The sequence below is a fragment of the Notolabrus celidotus genome, chromosome 8, assembly GCF_009762535.1.
Source record: "Notolabrus celidotus isolate fNotCel1 chromosome 8, fNotCel1.pri, whole genome shotgun sequence".
NCBI lineage: Eukaryota > Metazoa > Chordata > Actinopteri > Labriformes > Labridae > Notolabrus > Notolabrus celidotus.
In genome coordinates this window covers 37,706,177-37,726,776 of record NC_048279.1, presented here as the reverse complement: position 1 = coordinate 37,726,776, position 20,600 = coordinate 37,706,177, and positions in this window count along the sequence as shown.

Genomic DNA, 20,600 nt, shown 5'->3' with positions numbered 1-20,600 from the left:
AGCAACGTTCGGTCTCAAAACATGAAGCCCATGCGGAAGTCTTATAAACTGCAGTTCCTGGAGCGTCCACTAGAGGCTGGCTGCAGAAACACAGGAAACCACATACACACCCATTCAAAGAGACCATCTTTAAATAAACATGTTTACAGCCTGGTTAAAAAACGACGACGTCCATTATTTATTCAGTCTATGGTTCAAACCAAGAAGCTTCTTACTGCGAGGAAACATGGCCGACACTGCACCCCCGTGCAAAACCTACAGGGTCATATCTTGAGTTCAGACATGATGTTGTTGGACTCCTCGGTCGGTCGACTCTAACAAAGCTCCATGATAAATCTGAATGTTTATTTAAGGTTCCTTTTAAACACAGTTTGGTTGCACACATTTATAAAATGTTGTTAGAGTTTGTTGAATTTCATCTGAAGCTGGCTCAGGATGATGAAATCTACAAAATGTTTGAAACTCAGTTGAATTTCAAACAGAGTCTGGTTAGACTCAACACAGCGGGGGGGCTCTCTCACTGTTTGACATTTTCAGTTCACCGGCTTTAATCTGCTGAATTTTAAATGAGTTCAACAACAGCGTAAATATATTTAGTCGTTTAAATCTCAGTCAGTCTGTTCAGACGAGAAGAAAGTTACTAACCATAGACCTTTCTGGAGTCCCTGAGCTCCCTTGTCTCGTAGGTTCCTCTGGATCTCTGCTGCTGTGGACGTGGTCCAGACTCCAGCTGCTACAACTACTACTATCCGTCTCCCCACTATCATCTCTCTCTCTCTCTTCATCTCCCTCTATCCCTCTCTCCAACACGGTCTCAGCAGATGTGTGTCTAACATGAGTCTGGTCCTGCTGGAGGTTTCTGCCTGTTAAAGGAAGTTTGAACTGTGCGCGGCGTACTGTAGCAATAAAGCTTTATGTTTTGAATCAGACAGGGAGAGTAAAGTGTATCTGCAGCGGTGTGTTAATCCTCAGAAGACTCGCTGTAATCTGTTGACCTCTCTGCTGCCACAGTGCACACACACACACACACACACACACACACACACACACACACACACACACACACACACACACACACACACACACACACACACACACACAAACACACAGACTTGTATACACACACACACACACACACATTTTCTTGGGAAAATACCTGCAGCTAAAACATGTTTGACCATCAAAGTGGAAGATTGTACAACACCAGCATCCCCTCACACTGCAACACACACACTGCAACACACACACACACACACACACACACACACACACACACACACACACACACACACACACACACACACACACACACACACACACACACACACACACACACACACACACACCATAACCCTGACCTCATTCCACTGTGTACGAAGAGATAGAGCCACTTACACACTCTCCTGCTCTCTATCGCTATCTCACACACACACTTACAAACACTCACTCACACACTCACACACACGCACACACACACACTCACTCACACACACACAGGGTGGCAGTAGCCTGTGGGCGTGCGAGCAGCTGTGAATAATTGTGTTTACAGATGGCATACGTACGACCTGTGGGTTGAGAGGGAGGGAGAGAGACTCCTCGCCCTCACAGGAGAAGACAGAGATGACATTTAAACTGCACCTCTCTCTCTCCCACTCACTCACTCTCTCTCTCTCTCTCTCTCTCTCTCTCTCTCTCTCTCCCTCTCTCTCTCCCTCTCTCTCCCTCTCTCTCCCTCTCTCTCTCTCTCTCCTCTTTCTTTTTCTTGCCAGTTTCATCCATTTCACTCCAGTTAGCTTAATTGGCGTAAGTGGTAACGAGGCGTTAACAGCCAAAGCAGAACAATGAACGCTGACATAAGTTAGCCATAAAAAAAGACGGCGAGTGTTTTAGATGTGTGTCTAATGAATCATTTAGCGGCAGAAAGCAGGTAAATGAAGTGATTTATTTATACCAGAGGGGGAACTGAGCTTTAAAAGTGACACGGTAATCAGCTACTGTGCATCATTATCTCATTTCTAGAGTGTAGGTGGAAAACAGTGTGTAAGATACCTGCAGGATCAGACTCCCAGAACACAGCATGCTGTGTTTGCAGGATTAAGAAGCATGAATCTAGATTAACTCAACTTTATTTATATATCACCTTTCATAAAAACATGCAGCACAAAGAGCTTCACAGAATAACAGAGACAGAAAACAACAGCAAGGGTAAAATTATAAAAGGCAGGATTATGAATAAAATGCTTAAAAATGAAATAAAATCAATTCAGTAAAATTAATAAAATAAGTAAGAGTGGAAATAAAGTAGAGTTAACAAGATCAGATGAATACAGGAAATAAATAGATACAAAATTAAATTAGACAAATATATGTTAAGCATGATTAAAATAATAATTATAAGAATTAAAATAATGAAAATAATAAAAATAATAATAATAATAATGCAGTCCAGGGCTAAAAATAAATTACTCCAAGTTAAAAGCTAGATTAAAAAGGTAAGTCTTATTTAGAGCATGTGGTGTACCTTTATTTAATTTCTCAGTTTGTTTTTGGTATTATAAAAAATATTATTTATTTATTTATTTTTGTTTTTATTTTCTTTCTCAGTTTATTTGTGGTATAGAGATAATATTATTATTTTAAGTTATTTATTTTAATTTATTTTTTATATTTTTTTATTTTATTCATTGTTATTCTTATTGGGTTTTTTTTTCTTTTTACCTTTTCCACTAATTTATCTTTTAAATATTAACCTATTTATCTTATTGTATTGTCACTGTTATTTATTTTCTTTAATATTATCATTTATTATTATTGGTTGCTTTTTCCTTCATTCACTTTTTCTGTTTCTTGATTGTTTACATTTATCTTTTATATTTAATGTGTAAAAATTCAAATAAACATCTTTGAAAATAAAAAAAAGCATAAATCTACAGAATTTAAAAACGACGCCCTGAGATGATGAGGATTGTGTTTCTGCTTCTCCAGAATAAGCTTTTCATCCCGTCACTTTGAGCATCTTCACGTCCTCGCTCCTTTAAGTGACGCTGCGTGATCGTGAAAGGGTCGAGGATCGAAGAGAGAGGAGGGGGCTCAAAGAAAATATAACCATGTCACGTTCCTCGTCTCTCACTGCAGCTTCATACAGGACGATCTAATCACGCCTCACTAATCGCCGTGACATCACTTAAAGCAGCGATTCTCCTAATTTGTTTTTAATACATTTAACATTCAAACTGAAAGAAAGGCGCGCGGCTCGGCGGCAGATTAGCGTGCAGATCACAGAGATTCAAATGAAACAAACAGCCTCATAATCACACTAACTGAACACTGATCTGTGCATACAGCTGAGGATCTACAGGGAAGAGGAAATGATTAATGATGGTGAGACTTTCACAGATATCTATCTACATGAAAAGAAACATTTGTTCCAGTAAGTCTGGTGGTTTAGCTAAATGTGCGTCCTCTGTCCTAAGACGTGAGGAGACAAGACAAGTGAAGAAGGACTCAATGGCCTTTCCTTTCACACTCTCCTCACACACCACCACGCCGTGTATGCCATGTTTCTACGGTAGCCCAGAAAGGACAAACCTTGCATTGCACTAGAGAGGGTGTTTGGTTTCCTGCAAGACTGCACAAACTGAAACAACAAGAAACGGAACTGCAAATCTGCATGTTTTCACATCTGTATTTGGTGCTGCATGTCAGTGCTGCAGGACCTTGGATTTAAAAGCAGTGATGTGTTTTCTAAGAGGAGATACAGTCGAGTAGTTTCTGTCGTATTTCGTGCAAAGGTTGAAAAAGGAAGAGCGAAGCGACACCTAAAGATTTCACACGATGTCTCCTTCCTCTTGGTATTTGGTTATTCTTCTTCTACGTCACCCTGCTAGCATCACATTACAACGACAGTGTGTTCCATCAGTGCATCTTTCAACACCACAGAGAGAGCCTGACGCCATGATCCACCGTTCTGCCTTCAGGGGCGTCCAAGTTGGTCACAGTTGCCAGCCTGCACCTCCTACTGGTGTTAGCTTGCTTTAATCCACACTGTATGGACACAAGGATTTCTCAATCACTGAATTCAGGTGTCCTTGATGCTTCAGCACACCAAGACATTTTGGACGATGCCATGCTTCCAATTTTGTGTCAACAGTTTGGGGAAAGGCCGCACAAAGCAAGGACTATAAAGACATGGAACCACACGGACCCCTGATCTCAACCCCATCGAGAAACCGTGGGACGAACTGGAGCCGGGCCTTCTCGTCCAACATCAGCGCCTGACTTCATGAACGCTCTACAGAGTGAATGAGGACAGATTCACACAGAGAGACACTCCAACATCTGAGGAAAGCCTTCAAGAAGAGTGGAAACTGTAAACTGTAAACACACTTAGAATGGAGGGGGGCGCTAATGAGCCTTAAACACTAGTTGCCACCCAACATTAGACAGAAGAAGATTGAAGATTGAACAGCCAATCATGTCGCAGGGTGAGAGGGGTTCGAGGCTGGATGTAAACACAGCTGAGACGAGGGACAGCGAGTCGTTAGTCTGACACTGAGTCGACTCCATGTTAACTCTTAACTTCATACACTTCATTAAAGATACTCTCAGGACGTGAGTAAAGGAAGAACTCAGAGACGACTTCTGCTGTGGACACGTTTAATGTCCAACAAGACCGTAGGACAACTGAACACTGAATAACCGTGATGCATTCACTGCACTGTGGGAAACAATCACTCTGCCTGTAACCCTTAGTAACCTTAAAGGGGAGAGCACAACTCAAAACAACACTCTATGAACTGATACACAGAACACAGTTAGATTTATCTTTGTTTTTAATTTAAATCAAATTATGGAAATAATCTCAACCTGAGGAAAATAAGAATCTACAAACTAAAACTTTAAAACCTGACCTCACATTAAAGACCTGCTTCCTGTTAGCACCGTCAGAAATTATGGATTCAAGAAGTTCAACAGAAACTGAATCCATATCGTCAGATATCCACTGATATGAAATATTTTATTGTGATAACATAATTTTCAGTATCGCTCCAGCCCGAGGTGCATTGTTTTGTTTTTTGGTTGGTTAGTTACTTGGAACTTAAAGTAAATTTTAAGTAAGTAAGTAAAGTAAATTTTATTTAGTATAGCACCTTTCACAGAATAAAATCACAAAGTGCTTCACAGGAAAATATCCAACACATTAAAAGAAACAGACAATAGCATAAATAGAACATTAGTCTGAACACAGTGAGTCGAAGGCCTGTTTAAATAAATGTGTCTTCACAAGTTTTTTAAAGGCGACAACAGATATAGCAGAACGGACATTTACAGGAAGAGCGTTCCACAATGTCGGTGCCACAACTTCAAAAGCACGGTCACCTTTTGTTCTTAAGCACGCTCGAGGGACAACCAGCAAGCCCTGGTCAGAAGACCTGAGGGACCTACTGGTAAGGTAGGGGTGGAGCAGGTCGACGATGTATTCAGGAGCCTGACCGTGCAGAGCTCTATACACGAAAACGAGGACTTTAAAGTGAATCCTAAATTTAACTGGAAGCCAATGTAGGGAAGCTAGAACCGGAGTGATGTGGGTTGTCCGGCTGGACTTGGTCAACAGCCTTGCAGCAGCGTTCTGGACTAATTGAAGACGATGGAGGGAGGACTTACTGAGGCAGGTGAAAAGTGAGTTACAATAGTCCAGTCGGGATGAAACAAAAGCGTGTATGATCATTTCCAGTTCAGGATGTGACACAACAGACCTGAGTTTGGCAATGTTTCGTAAATGGAAGAAGCATAACCGGGACAACTGTTTTATGTGGTGATCAAAGTACATGGACTGATCGAATATAACTCCAAGATTTCTGAGTTTAGACTGGACAGCAGAGGAGAGGGAACCAATACACTGAGCAACCCTGGAAGCTATAGTATCGGAACCAACAATAAGGACCTCTGTCTTGTCAGCGTTTAGCTGCAGGAAGTTGTCAGACATCCAGTCCTTAATGGCAGTCAGACAATCAAGCAAAACTATCAGCTTGTCTGTGTCATCAGGCCTAAAAGACACATACAGCTGGATGTCATCAGCGTAAAAATGGGATGGTGCCATTCAAACCTGGAGGTATGGTCACCCTGCGTTAACAGGCTCAATATCCACCTTCTTATTCTGATTTTATTTTACTCTAGTTTATCTTTGTTTAATCTTGATCTTTTTAGGGAACCTTTTTAACATCTGGCAAGGGATGTAAACTAGCCTTTTGGCTAACTCTGGCATATTTACAGAAGTGTTCATTAATATGCACGATCCTTTTAAATAACAAATCTCAAATCTCCAGTTAACGTCTGTCTCACTGAACGAGCTTCAAACTATCAAAGGAAGAACACAAAGCTGCACCGACACAGCTGACATTATTCACTGTCTTCATTTAGCATCATTCAGTTTCAACATGAGCAGAAATGCAACCGGCTAACACCAAGATAAGCTAACTATTAGCTACAAAAATGGCTAAAGTTGACCCAACAAGACTTTTGTTTACCACATGGTGCAAAAAGTATGGTTGTGTTTCCCAAATGTCCAAAGTTCTGTGCAAATACGTCAAAAACAAATCAAAACTCATGTTTCATTGTGCAGCATCATTAGCATCTTATAGCATACCCTACTCAGTCTAAGTGCTATATGCTAACAAAGCACACCCAGGGGATTCTGGGAAACACCATGACCAGGTGAGACTTGATGCAGATGAAGGATTATAAAGGCTACATGTCTCTGAGCGTTCTGATAACCAGTGTTTACAGAGCGTCCGTCCTGTCAGGGATAAACAGGGCGGACGCATCAGATCAACATGCTAACGTGATGATGACAGGCTGATCAGACGCTAAGGAGGGCGTTTATTCGGTTCCCTCCCTCCGTGGATCTATAAGTGGAGCTGATGGAGGCTCGGACGGAGTATGATTTACATAATTGGGATGTTAATTCGTTAAGCCGTGGGAGTTGATTATGTTGCATATTGATTGTGTTGTGCTGCTGTGAGGTCGCACACCTCTTTAACGAAGGTATACACAGCGCGGGGGATTGTGGGAGTCTGATTAGGGAAACCAAGTTCCTGCTGACACGCCGCATTTTGACACACGGTAATGAAATCAGGGTGTGAGAGGTAGCGGTGTGTCGGCCTGTGTGTGTGTGTGTGTGTGTGCGTAGATGATGGAGGAGGAGGAGAAGAAGAGGGAGGGGAAACTCCACCTGGTCTTACCGTTCTCCGGGTGCTCCATCTCGCCGATGCTGCCGTCGGGCGTGGTCCGCTCGTAGTGGTCCTCCGGCAGCGCCAGGGGCCCGATCCGAGGCCCCGACGACGACTTGGAGCTGGGCGTCTCCGACTCCTCCAGGCCGCTGTCGTAGTAGCTGTGCTGGGACGCGTCCTGCAGGTCCTGCGCCTGATTGGCTGTGGAGAAGGTCACTCGGCGGTGGGGGAGCTGCGTGGAGAGAAGAAGAGAGCGGGTTATTAAAAGCTCTTCAGTTAAATTTAACATACCAGGTGCTTTCATTAATAATGAGTCTGATTAGAGAAGAATCAAGACTTTCAAAATAACTTTAAAGAAGTCATTTAGAGACGTTGACAGTCTCAAACACACTGATTTGATTTGGTCAACCTTCATGTCATCGCTAAGATCTGCTCTTATTTCATCCTGCTGTAAACCATCGTCTCATCCCGTCTGTCAGCTTTCATTTCAAAAACAGAGACCAGAACAGAATGTTCTCTTTCCTTCAGCGACGACATGCTGCATCCAAGAACTCAACGTACAGTCGTCAGTAAGAGAGGTCGTCATAAGACTCAGACGTCACAGGATCTTTAATCCATCAGTGCAGGTACGGGCCTGAAGGGGGCGCCTGCAACTCCACAACACACTGATATGCAAGAGCTGGTTGTCTCTGCAGGGATGCATCATGCTAACACCAGATGAGATCATCCATGATGCAAATACACTCAAAATAAAAAAATGCTTCAAAGACAAAAAGTAAAACATGCAAATCATGTTTAAGACACTGAACCCCGAGTTTCTCCCATAGAGCATCCCCATGAGAGTGTGATCAGTACATCTGTGCACTCTGTGTTGCAGCCTCTTCTATCAGAGTGTGAACGGGTGAGTGTGACATGTAGTGTAAAAGCCCTCTGAGTGGTCAGAGGACTTGATAAGTGCTTTATAAGTGCAGTGCATTTACATATCCAGCCTGCGTTTAAGTGTGCATGAAAACTTGACCCCTGCCTGTAATCCTGCAGAGAGCAGTTCAGTCTTTAAGGCTCTCCTTTGGAATCATCTCCCAGTCAGGGTCCGGGAGGCAGACACCCTCTCTACTTTTAAGAGTAGGCTTCAAACTTTCCTTTTTGATAAAGCTTATAGTTAGAGCTGGATCAGGCTTGGACCAGGTCTTAGTTATGCTGCTATAGGCTTAGACTGACACACTGGGATCCTGTCTTTCCCTCTCTCTCCTCTCTCTGCCTGTCTCTCACTTTAACTCTTCCTGTCCCATTAAAGTTACTAACCATAGACCTTTCTGGAGTCCCTGAGCTCCCTTGTCTCGTAGGTTCCTCTGGATCTCTTTTTTGGGTCTGTTATTCATCCTTTCTTTCTTTCTTTCTTTCTTTCTTTCTTTCTTTCTTTCTTTCTTTCTTTCTTTCTTTCTTTCTTTCTTTCTTGCTTTCATTTCTTCTTTATTTCACTCTTTTGTTTTTTTCTTTCTCTCTTGTTCTCTCAATGTTTCTTCATCCTTTATGTCTCCTTTCTTTTCTATACTTCTTTCTTTCATTCCTTTTCCCTTTCATTCATTCTTTTATACTTTCATTCTGTTTCTCTATCTCTCTTTCCTTCTTTCTTTCTTTTATTCCTTTTTCCATTTCTTCCTTTCTTTCTCTCTTTGTTCTTTTCATGTTTCTTCATCCTTTATGTCTCCATTTCTCTCCCCTCCTTTCCTTCTATCCTTTCCTTCACCATTTCTTCTCCTCTTTTTCTTTCTTCTGGTCTCCCTCTCTTCTCTCTTTTCTTAGACCTTTCTGGAGTCCCTGAGCTCCCTTGTCTCGTAGGTTCCTCTGGATCTCTGCTGCTGTGGACGTGGTCCAGACTCCAGCTGCTACAACTACTACTATCCGTCTCCCCACTATCACCTCTCTCTCTCTTCATCTCCCTCTATCCCTCTCTCCAACACGGTCTCAGATTCAGATGTGTGTCTAACATGAGTCTGGTCCTGCTGGAGGTTTCTGCCTGTTAAAGGAAGTTTGTCCTTGCCACTGTAACTTGCTAAATACTGCAAAGTGGATTCAGCTGCATCAGAATTTACACTCATGAAATGTTCTCGTTCCCTGTTCCCCCGAGCTTCACGCCGCTGTAGCAGGCTGAACACACACTCTGCTCTGTTTGCTGTGTGTGTGTGTGTGTGTGTGTGTGTATTTCTGAGGGTGGAAGGTAGCTGTCTTACTCGTGTGTTTGATGGTTTTGTAATTAAAATACAATTAGCCTCCCTATAGCGCTGAAGGGACGCCACACACACACACACACACACACACACACACACACACACACACACACACACACACAATGTGCAAATAGTGCTGCCAAACAATCTGTGTCCTCACTCAAAGGCACACACACAGAAACGCACACAATGCACGGTCAAACATTTCAATCACACACACACACACACACCTGACCGGCCCGGGCTGATAAAGAGCAGCATCCCTGGCTGGGGAGATACTCAGTCACCATGGAAACAGGGTGCTGTCAGGGCCCCTGAACCAGTCAAACCAGCAGAGATGGGTTCTGGGTCTGAGCGCCGCTTTGACGCCTCTATCTGAAATGTCTTTCAGCAGCTTCTGATTCGCTGAAAACAAAAACAACCATCGCTCTGTTTTATTATTTTATAAATGGACCCTTCCCGTCATCGCTGGTTATTCAAAACGCCGCTCCCTCTCCAGTTTGCATGGAGAGCATTTTGCAGATTTGACTAAAGCGGTCACAATCGTCTATTTCTGCCTTCATGCTGCACAGCTACAACGTCCGCCTGATGGAAACAGCTCCAAAGTGAAACCTCTGCGGAGCTGTCCTTTAAACTGTGTGGACACAATGTGCTGCTGAGGCATCAGAAGCCCGGCTCCTCTGCGCTCCAGGCGACAGGCTCCTCTCCAACACATTCAACAGCTCCAAAATAACCGGACTCTCAGCACATCTGAGGACGCTCACACTTCCCCCTCTTTTGTTCTCAGCAGAATCCCAAAAACCGGAGCTGTCAGAAAGGTCAGCGCTCCTGTTTTTGAGGCGTTACGTAACCTCGGCGGGTCCGTCGATTTTTCCTTTTTCAGGGAATCGATGCTCGCTCACCTTCTGCTTGGGTTTTCCCAAAAACAGCAGAGTGTGGCGTCTCTTAGATTCCTGACTGGAAGACTCAACGGACCTCTGAGCAACGTCTTGTTTTATGTGGAACCAAGAGTCGAAAACCAGCGTGGGTTCACTCTGCTTTCATTGAAGATAAGAAACAGCATCAAATCTTAAAAGCTGGAGAACTCAAGAGTCACCTTTCAGCCTGTTATAGTCACACACATGTTTTCCTTGCAGGTAACACTTTCACTCCTGATCTAAAACACCTTAAAGAGACTCATTGTTACTCCATTACCAACGCACTCATCTCCTACCATGGGATACTGTTCTGCACACACAGCTCTCACATCATCACAGGGTCTTAAAAGTCTGATAATGAATCATACAAAACTCTGATCCAAGAAACATGAGAATTAGGAAACAGTTGGGTTTGTTCCCTTCTTTGGAAACCACACATTTAAAGTCTGAGTGAATATCTCCTGAAAATGTGACAAGGTTTGGTTTGGTGTTGATTTAGAGCGCCAAGAAGTCCTTTAACCGTCAGGGAAGAACCTCTACTGAAAGCAACAAGCTCTATTAATAATCCTAATAATCCTAATAATTGATTAGACTTATAGACACTTTCCTAAGTACTGAATTGCGTCTTATATGGAGAAAAAAAATTATAAAAAAACAAATAAAATATAAAATATAAACAAGTAAAAAAAATATATATGTATAAATAAAATGAATAAATAAATAACAAAATAAAAATAAATCAATAAATAAAAGTAGGATAATAATGATGATGATAATGAAGGTCTTAAATGGTTTAGTTGCTTCATTGTAGATGTTCCTTATTTACTTTGTGCATTGCCTTTACACTGCTCGGCAGTACCTGCACCCAAATGGACTTGAAGCTCTTTGTTCCTCTGATCTTGTTTCCTCTTGTCTAGATCTTTGCTTGTGTTCTTGTTCTTGTATGTACGTCACTTTGGATAAAAGCGTCTGATAAATGACATTGTAACATTATAACATAAACAGATAAAGGTATATGATATGGAAGGAGAGGTCAGAGGTGAGGAGGGAGTACAAGTCATGTGTTGTAGGCTTTTTTGAAGAGGTAGGTTTTGAGTTCATCTCTTAGAGAGAGAAGAGAGTCAGAGTTGGAGGGAGGGAGCTCCAGAGAGTTGGGGAAGTGATGGCGAAGGTTTGCATCTGAGGATCTGAGGTGGCGAGATGGGGAGTGGCGTTTGAGGAGGTCGGAGGTCATTTAGGGCTTTGTCTGTGATGAAACAGTGAAAAAGAGTCAGCTCAGTTCTCAAACTCCTCGGCTCAGTGTGGAGAAAAGACTGAAGTGAAGTGATCAGAGTCTCTCACATCCTCACACTTCATCAACTCCACCTGCTGCAGCGGATCAGTGTAAATCTACGGCTCTGAAGGGACAGATTCTGGAGCACAACTTATTTTTTGGGGCCATTTTTTTTTCAATGAGATGCTGCAGAAAGACGGACGAGTCCATGAGCCTCTCCATCTGTGTGTTTCCTGCATGTGTGTTTTGTTTGCACAGCATTCAAATGTGTATTTCTAAAATGTTGAGCTACACGCTGAAATCTGCTGGAATACCTGTTAGACCGAGTCTTAGCGGGACCGCAGGACCAGCAAATATAAAAACACCGCCATGCTGCGGTTTGCTTTGGAAACGCCGGGCCGTGTTAAAGAGAGAGAGCGACGTCGACTCCGGCGTGTTGATATTAAAAGAGACAGAAGTGGTTCTCTGTGATGGATCCACGCAGGAACCCCAACACAGATACAACACAAAGAGAGCATTTCAATGTGCCCAACGAACGCTACCTGAGCGTCCACCCTGCAGCTGCTCGCCGTTAAATACGTGTCAGTTATTAATAAACACTTCCTGTGCCGTTTGCTGTGTGAGCATTACGACATAAATCACTTCTATATATACATGAAAGGAGAAATGAAGCGGATCAAATCCACTCCTGCCTGTCTGTCACCTCCAACACACACACACACACACACACACACACACACACACGCTGCAGAATCCCTGTTTATTCTGCCTTTTTTCTGTGTTTGTGTGTGTGTGTGTGTGTGTGTGTGTGTGTGTGTTTGTTTGCTGGAAATAGAAGTGCCATCTCAGCAGGTTGCACCATGGGAAAGTGGAGCAGATCAGAGGGGAGGAATATAAAGACCAGCCAACATCCAGAAACCCGAACCCGACAGAGCCAGCAGGCCTCAACTCCTCGCTCCTTGCCTCCTCGCCTCCTTGCCCCTCCGCCGCTGCAGGTGATTTTTTTTCACACTGCACGGCTCTTAAGGTCTGAGCATCCACGATATATAAACTGACTCCACCTTTGATGGATAAGGACGCAGCACGAGTGCAGGGAGGTTTGAACTGGAGAAGTTTTGACCTGATTAGAAACACAAAGGTGTAAAAACACGACGTTCTGAGGGAGAGTAATCCGATCTGAGAAGGACCAGATGTGATCAATAATTCAGTCTGCTCTGAAATGACCTGATTCAGTTTTATTCACTGTTCAACATCAGGACGAGTGGACGCAGACAAACTCTACATCAGCTCATTTATCCTGAAACACCTCCTAACAGCTTCTTCAAGAGTTGGTCCTAGTCCTGGTTCAGAGGTGGTTCAACTTGAGAACCGTTTAAGATCCAGCGCCACAAGAGACGCCTGGAATACATCAGGAAGGACGAGCGTAGAGTTTACAAACACAAACAAAACGTTTCTTTCCCTCTTTGAAACACACGTGAAGAAACGGTATCATCTCATGTTCAGGTTTACTCCTGTGCATGCAAACACACGTTAAAGACACGGCCGGGAAGTACCGGATTTTTACACTATCACTTGAACGCCACACGTTGCAGAGAGGAGGTCAGGTTTCCTCATCAGAAGATTAAATTTAAAAAGAAGAGGAACAAGAAGAAAACTGCAAAAAGGAGGAGAGTAATATAAAATGATATAAACCATAGACCTTTCTGGAGTCCCTGAGCTCCCTTGTCTCGTAGGTTCCTCTGGATCTCTGCTGGAGATTCCTTTTTTGGGGTCTGTTATTCATCCTTTCTTTCTTTCTTTCTTTCTTTCTTTCTTTCTTTCTTTCTTTCTTTCTTTCTTTCTTTCATTCTTTTTTTCTTTCTTTCATTCCTTCATTCATTCCTTTCTTTTCTCATCCTTTATGTCTCCTTTTCTCATCCCATCCTTTTCTGTCCTTCCCTTCACCATTTATTCTCCTCTTTTTCTTTCTGCTTTCTTTCTTTCTTTTATTCCTTTTTCCTTTCATTCCTCTTTACTTTCTTCCTTTAGTTCTTTCTTCACTTCTCTCTTTTCTAATTTCTTTTTTTCTTTCTTTCTCTCTCCGTTCTTTCTTTCTTTCTTCATCCTTTATGTCTCCTTTTCTCACCCCGTCCTTTCCTTCTATCCTTTCCTTCCCCATTTCTTCTCCTCTTTTTCTTTCTTCTGGTCTCCCTCTCTTCTCTCTTTTCTTAGACCTTTCTGGAGTCCCTGAGCTCCCTTGTCTCGTAGGTTCCTCTGGATCTCTGCTGCTGTGGACGTGGTCCAGACTCCAGCTGCTACAACTACTACTATCCGTCTCCCCACTATCATCTCTCTCTCTCTCTTCATCTCCCTCTATCCCTCTCTCCAACACGGTCTCAGCAGATGTGTGTCTAACATGAGTCTGGTCCTGCTGGAGGTTTCTGCCTGTTAAAGGAAGTTTGTCCTTGCCACTGTAACTTGCTAAATGCTGCAAAGTGCTCTGCTCATGGTGGATTAAGATGAGATCAGACTGAGTCCTGTCTGGAAGAGGGGACTGGATCTGATCCGGTCTTGATGTTGGGTCTTTGGGTCAAACAGACTCTTGAACACAGATATGAGAGGGTGATGTCGGCGTTTCTAAAAGATCTCTTTGTGGTTATTGTGATCGTTTTCTTCAACAAGGCCGTGACTTTACAAAAGAAAGAACTGGTTCCACTCTGGAAACTTAAAAACACTTGAAGTCAGACTTAAAGTCGAATAAATCCCTGAAAAGAAGGTCAGCGGTCAGAAACTGCAATGTGCTTAAAACAAGCCACCCACCGAAGTCAGAGGTTTCTGCGTCAACATTTTACTCTGTAAAGGTTCTCACTGATTTTAATAATTCGGCTCTGACTCCTGCTCCCACTTTGTGCTGCTCCAACGAGGAGAGGAGAAAGTTTTAAACTTTAAACACATTTAATGATCTTAAAGTGGAGGTTACGCAGCCTCATTTGCATACTGTCCTCCATTAGAAGCTGTTAATATTCCCTCTTTTAACCCTCCAAACTTAAATAACGGACACGAGGTGTGTTTATTGGACGCACTGTAACAACGATGAAGGTCGGTAATTAAGAATTCAAGGAAAAACGTCTCATCACGGCCGCTGCCTTCCTCTGCAGCAAACTGTTAATGCTGCACTTTGACTGAAGTTTGAGATCGCTCCTTCGCCGGCGGACGCTCAGCCGTCTGCGGGCAAAGCGCTGCACACACGCACTTTTATGTAAAACAAGGAGGCGTGATGAACCATTTTTCCTTGAATCCATAGTAACTGACCTTCATTATCATCGCTGAGGGGAACACAGAGGCCATGAATATGCTGCAGAATCCATCATGCAGAAAGGCAGAATTAAAGAGGCTCTAAGTGGAGCACAAAGCAGAGTTTGGGTGAGACGGCTGCAGAAGAGGACGGACGCAACTTTGATTCAGTTTACTGCAAAGATGTAATCTCAAACAGGAGCTGTGTGTGGCGTTCTGCTCCAGTGTGAAGAGGAGGTGCAGACGGAGCAGAGAGAAAGGGAACACAAAAGTCCAGCAGAAGGAGAAGCAGGATGATTAAAACAAGAGCTAGAGAGCGATTCGAAGAGGAAGGAGGGAGGTGATGAAAGCAAGGTGGAGCAGAAATGAGAAACAGCACCAAGGAGGAGGAGGAGGAGGAACTGAACCTGGCCTCCGAAAAGCAGCTTTGATTTCAGAGAGATGAGAAGCGTCCTCCTGCAGGAGGGTGGAGGTGCACGAGGAGCAGACGGAGGCCGGCTGTGATGTCAGACAGATGAAAAGGACCGGCCCTCCTTTCTGCACGGCGTGAAAGTAGAGAAGGAGACAGACGAGGCTTTGACCGAGCTCCTGTGCTTCGTCCCCCTGCAGGAGGTGAAAGGGGAGCACGAGGAAGAGGAAGGGGGAAGGGGGAAGGGGGGAAGGGTCCCTCCTCCTGATGTGGTTCTTTCAGTGCACGAGGAGCAGGAGGAGACCAGCTGTGGTGTCAGATGGATCAAAGCACGGGCCTCCTCTGGCTCCTCTTCGTGCTGCAGGAGGGGGTCAAGATCCTGATCCTGATCCTGAGACTGATACTTGGCCTCCTGCAGGAGGTGATGGAGGAGTAACAGGAGGTCTGCTGCAGCTTGGAAGAGGTAAGAAAGGAAGGCATCCTCCTGATCCTGCTCCTCCATCTCATAGGGGAGGCTTGATAAGAAGACCTGGCCTCCTTAAGGACTTAAAGAGGAGGCTGCTGCTCCTCGTACTCCTGCAGGAGGTGGCAGCAGAAGAACTGTCAGTAAAGACAGATAAGAACTCCTCCTCCTGATGCTGCTCCTCATCCTCCTGCATGAGGTTTCAATGCATGAGCCTTTGGTTCAGAGAGATATGCATGCCAAGTGTCTCATCCTGCTGATTCTGCTCCTCATCTCCCTGCAGTAGGAGGAGGAGGACACAAGCTTGGGTCTGAGACTGATAAGGCGGCCGCTGCTCCTTGTCCTTCTGCAGGAGGTGGCAGCAGAAGAGCTGTCAGTAAAGACAGATAAGGCCTCCTGCTGCTGCTGCTCCTCGGCCTCCTGCAGGAGGTTTCGATGCATGAGCCGTCGGTTCAGTGAGATATGCAGGCCAAGTGTCTCATCCTGCTGATTCTGCTCCTCGTCTCCCTGCAGGAGGAGGAGGAGGACACCAGCTTGAGTCTGAGACCGATAAGGCGGCCGCTGCTCCTCGCTCTCCTGCAGGAGGTGGCAGCTGAAAGTCTGTCAGTCCGTAAAAGATAAGCAGGCCGAGCGTGGTCCTCCTCCTCCTCCTGCTGCTGCTGCTCCTCGTCTCCATGCAGGAGGCGATAGAGGAGCAGGAGGAGGAGGCGTGTTCACCGGGCCACATTGTTCAGAGATGATTAAAAACCAGCGAGAGGAGAAACGCACGACGCCTCGCTGGCTGTTTGTCAGCCGAGACACGGAGAGGGAGATAACTGAGAGTGTGTGTGTGTGTGTTCGGTGTGTGTGTGTGTGTGTGTGTGTGAGAGAGTGTGTGTCTGCGTGTGTGCGAGATCCTCATTACCTCCCTCTGTGGGAGATAAGAGTGTGTGAGGCTGCATTGTGCATGCTTATAAAAGTCTGTCCTTATCAAGTATGCATGCACACACACTGCTTAAGCAACACACACACACTCACACACTCTCGGCCCACGTGAAGAGCGGCTGCCAGAGATAATTCGACACAACTGTGCTGAATCTGAGCGCAGGATGAATGAGGAGTGGAAAATAGACGGAGGGAGAGAGAGAGAGGGAGAGAGAGAGACTTTACATTCCTATAAGAGCAGCACAGATTACACTGCATCTTATATTATCCACCGGAGGAGTCACCATCTTCTTCTTCTTCTTCTTCTCATTTCTGATCTTTACTCTGAACTTGCTTTGTTAGCAGCTGCTGCACATTAAACTGAGCTCACGGTGAGTCTGAGGGATTCATTCAGTGTTTATGAGCTTTGTAAATATTCTTAAATATGTCCAGTTACAACTTCAACATCGTCCGAGTTTGATTGCTTGATCTGGCTCGAGAAAAAGAAGCACAGGTCAGAGATAAAGGGCGTCACTGTGAACTCTAAACTCAGGTTTTCTGCAGAATCTGTGCACGTGAGCGTAAATCTGAACGGTTGAAACGTCATTCAATCATCTGAATAAAAAGACTTAACTAAAAAATAAGACTGGAGACAAACGAAGCTTCTTCTAGAGGATGAACCGAGAGACGCTGCACTGACGTCACTCCTCCTTCTTACAACCAGCTGACTTCCTCTCGTTCAGGCGCTCGATTGAAGCTGCAGGAAGTCTGGAGGTCTCTGCCTCAGCTCTGCCAACGCCACCACTACACCTGTACCAGAGCTACACCTCTGCAGCAACCACATGCATTTGGCGCTATGGGGTTAGGCATCTTGCCCAAGGACGCTTCGGCATGTGGACGCTAAGAACCCCGACCTTCTGATCGAGAGACGACCGACTCTACCGCTGAGCCACGTTATCTCTAGAAGTAGTCCAGATAGTTTTTGGTCTCAGGGCCACCTTTTTTTACGGACTCAAGATTTTGAATCGAGACCGGTCAAGACGGTTATTTTCTTTTACACGTTTCAAGAAATTGGTGCAATATTTTATGCTTTTTTCTTTCTCACTTTAACTCTTCCTGTCCCATTAAAGTTACTAACCATAGACCTTTCTGGAGTCCCTGAGCTCCCTTGTCTCGTAGGTTCCTCTGAGCTGCCGTAGACGTCCTCCTGATACAGACGTGCTGGACTCGTCTCATCACTATCACCTCTCTCTCTCTCTTCATCTCCCTCTATCCCTCTCTCCAACACGGTCTCAGCAGATGTGTGTCTAACATGAGTCTGGTCCTGCTGGAGGTTTCTGCCTGTTAAAGGAAGTTTGTCCTCTCCACTGTAACTAGCTAAATACTGTGAGGTGTAATACTCATGGTGGATTAAGGTGGGGTCAGACTGAGTCTGATCCTGTCTTGGTGTTGGGTCTCTGTTCATAATTTGACATAGAGTGGTCTAGACCGGCTCTGTTTGTTAAAGCGTCTTCAGATAATGTTTGTTGTGATTTGACGCGATACAAATAAAGACTGATTGATTTTATTCAAACACAAACTTGAATTTTGAATGTTTGCACTCTCGTCTTTGTCTTGTCTCCGTCCTTCCTCAGACTTGATCACTAAATGTCTTGGTCTCGGTCTTGCGACTACGACACTGATTATCTCATCACTCCTCAGTTTCTGCATGCAAGTTAATCTGCAAGGAGTGAAGACACCAAACACAAAGGATCACGTGTGAGCTGCAGAGAGTTCCTCCTGTCCTGGATACACGATCACGTTGTCTTAATCTTTGACTCTCTCTTCAGATTGTTTGGGTTCTTACTCAGCTGATAATCTCTCAGTGCCTCTCTTCTGTCTCATGCAACATCTGCACGCAGTCCAGCTTTTAAACAATCGCCACCATCATCACGCCTTCACACTTATATCCATCCTGCAGCGGAGCGACATCGGTGTCCTAGGAGGAGGTGAACACAGAGTCTCAGCTCTGAGACGTTCACACTGAAGGATGAAGGACCTCACTACTAATATCTACGTCTCCGTTCTTCTACTTCCCTACCACATCAGTCGGACTCTGCCGAGGCTGCATCTGTCAGAGGAGCTCTGAAACAGTCATGCATGGCATCCCAATAATCCCAAACAACACATTAGTTTAGTAGAACACACAGAGCGGTGATATAATAAGCCTTTTGTTGCACATTTACACACTCAGTGATTTCACGCCAGATGTCCGGCTGCAGCTGTGCCGCCTTTAGTCCTTTAGTCTGTGTTTTTAAATCTTCGTGTTTGTCCTGAATTATAGTTTCCTCCGAGCGTCTTTGAGTTTGTGCAAAAGTTACAAACTGCAAACTCCGCCCCCCCTTCCAGAGCCGGATTATCACAGAGAGGAAGAACTCTCTTTCTAATCCCGGGCCTCGGGAGCGGTGTAATCCTGACCTGAGATCTGATCCAGAACATCAGGACGTGTGTTGGTGCATTTAAGAATTAAGAAGAATATCCATCATAGAGGAATAAAAACATGAATCCAGATTTAAACACGAGTCAGAGCGGCCTCTGAGGAGCGTCAGGACGAAGAGAGAAGAACATAGAAGCATGACTTTGTGTGTGTGTGTGTGTGTGTGTGTGTGTGTGTGTTTATATGTGTATGTTTACATAAGCATGTGTGTGTGTGTGTGTGTGTGTGTGTGTGTGGATCATGTAGTGGTGCAACAGAAAACACTGCCCTGCAGCCAAAACAGCACTTTCCACTTGTGTGTGTTTTTATCAGAGTGGAGGTTGAGAGTACGACGCTGCAGGCAGTGATTGACTCTGTAGGAGAAAACAGCCTGAGCTGCACTCAGCTGAGCAGGTGTGTGTGTGTGTGTGTGTGTGTGTTGATGCTCACACACATACATGTGCAGAACATCAGCTGCAGCCACAGTTTGTCTTGTGTTGGATTCATCCCTTCATAAGGAGTGAGACCTTAAACCCAACATCAGATCCTCTCCTGTGTCCACTTTGTGCTCTCAGATCTCAGATAAAGTTCCACAGAGCTCCAATAAAGCATGCACACACCTCCTCCTCCTTCCTTCATCGTCATATCACTCTAATAAAGCTGTAAACGCTCAGACTGATGCAGAGTTGGATTCTGTACGCCGATCAGATGGCAGCAGCAGAGGCGGCGGAGCGAGGCACAAAGCTCAGCTCTGTGTTTCCATGTAAAGATTCCACGTGAATTCAAATCCAGAGCCGCAGAGGGAAATGAGTTTCCATCAGAGAGACCGGTCACAGAGAACATATGCAAAACATGTCTGTGAGTGTGTCCAGAGTTAGATCATGAAGACATGAATACATAAAGAAATGCACGTCCTGTTTTAACCTGCAGTGTAAATATGAGACAGGACTGTGTGTGCACACAGGATTATTTTTAAACTCAGCCTTTAAATTAAGACTTCTCTTCAAACCTCAAAAAAACATCACATCTGAATCTGTCTGATATTTAAAACTACAGATTTGTGAAAAGTTTGTTGAAAGATTTAAACATTCTGCACACAGGACGTCAGATAGAGACGATACGGTCTACAGCTTCCTCCTTCCTGAGATGCATCTATCCATTCCAGTTCCACTGAAAGTGGAACACGTTAAATCACGAGGCAGACGTTCACAGAATCATTTTACTTTAAGAGGGAAGGATCAGATGGAGTGTTTACATGGACACTGATCTGAACAACAAACAGCAGAAACTAGAACCAGGCCTCTGTCTCAGACTGATGCTCCATGTAAACACATCTCATGTTAGAAGCTGACAGATGTACATTAAGTGTTGGAAGTTTCCCCAAAGTTCAGACTGTTTATTAATGTAAATTAATCAGTCAATTCAATGTTTGTGTCCGTTTGTTTTGGGA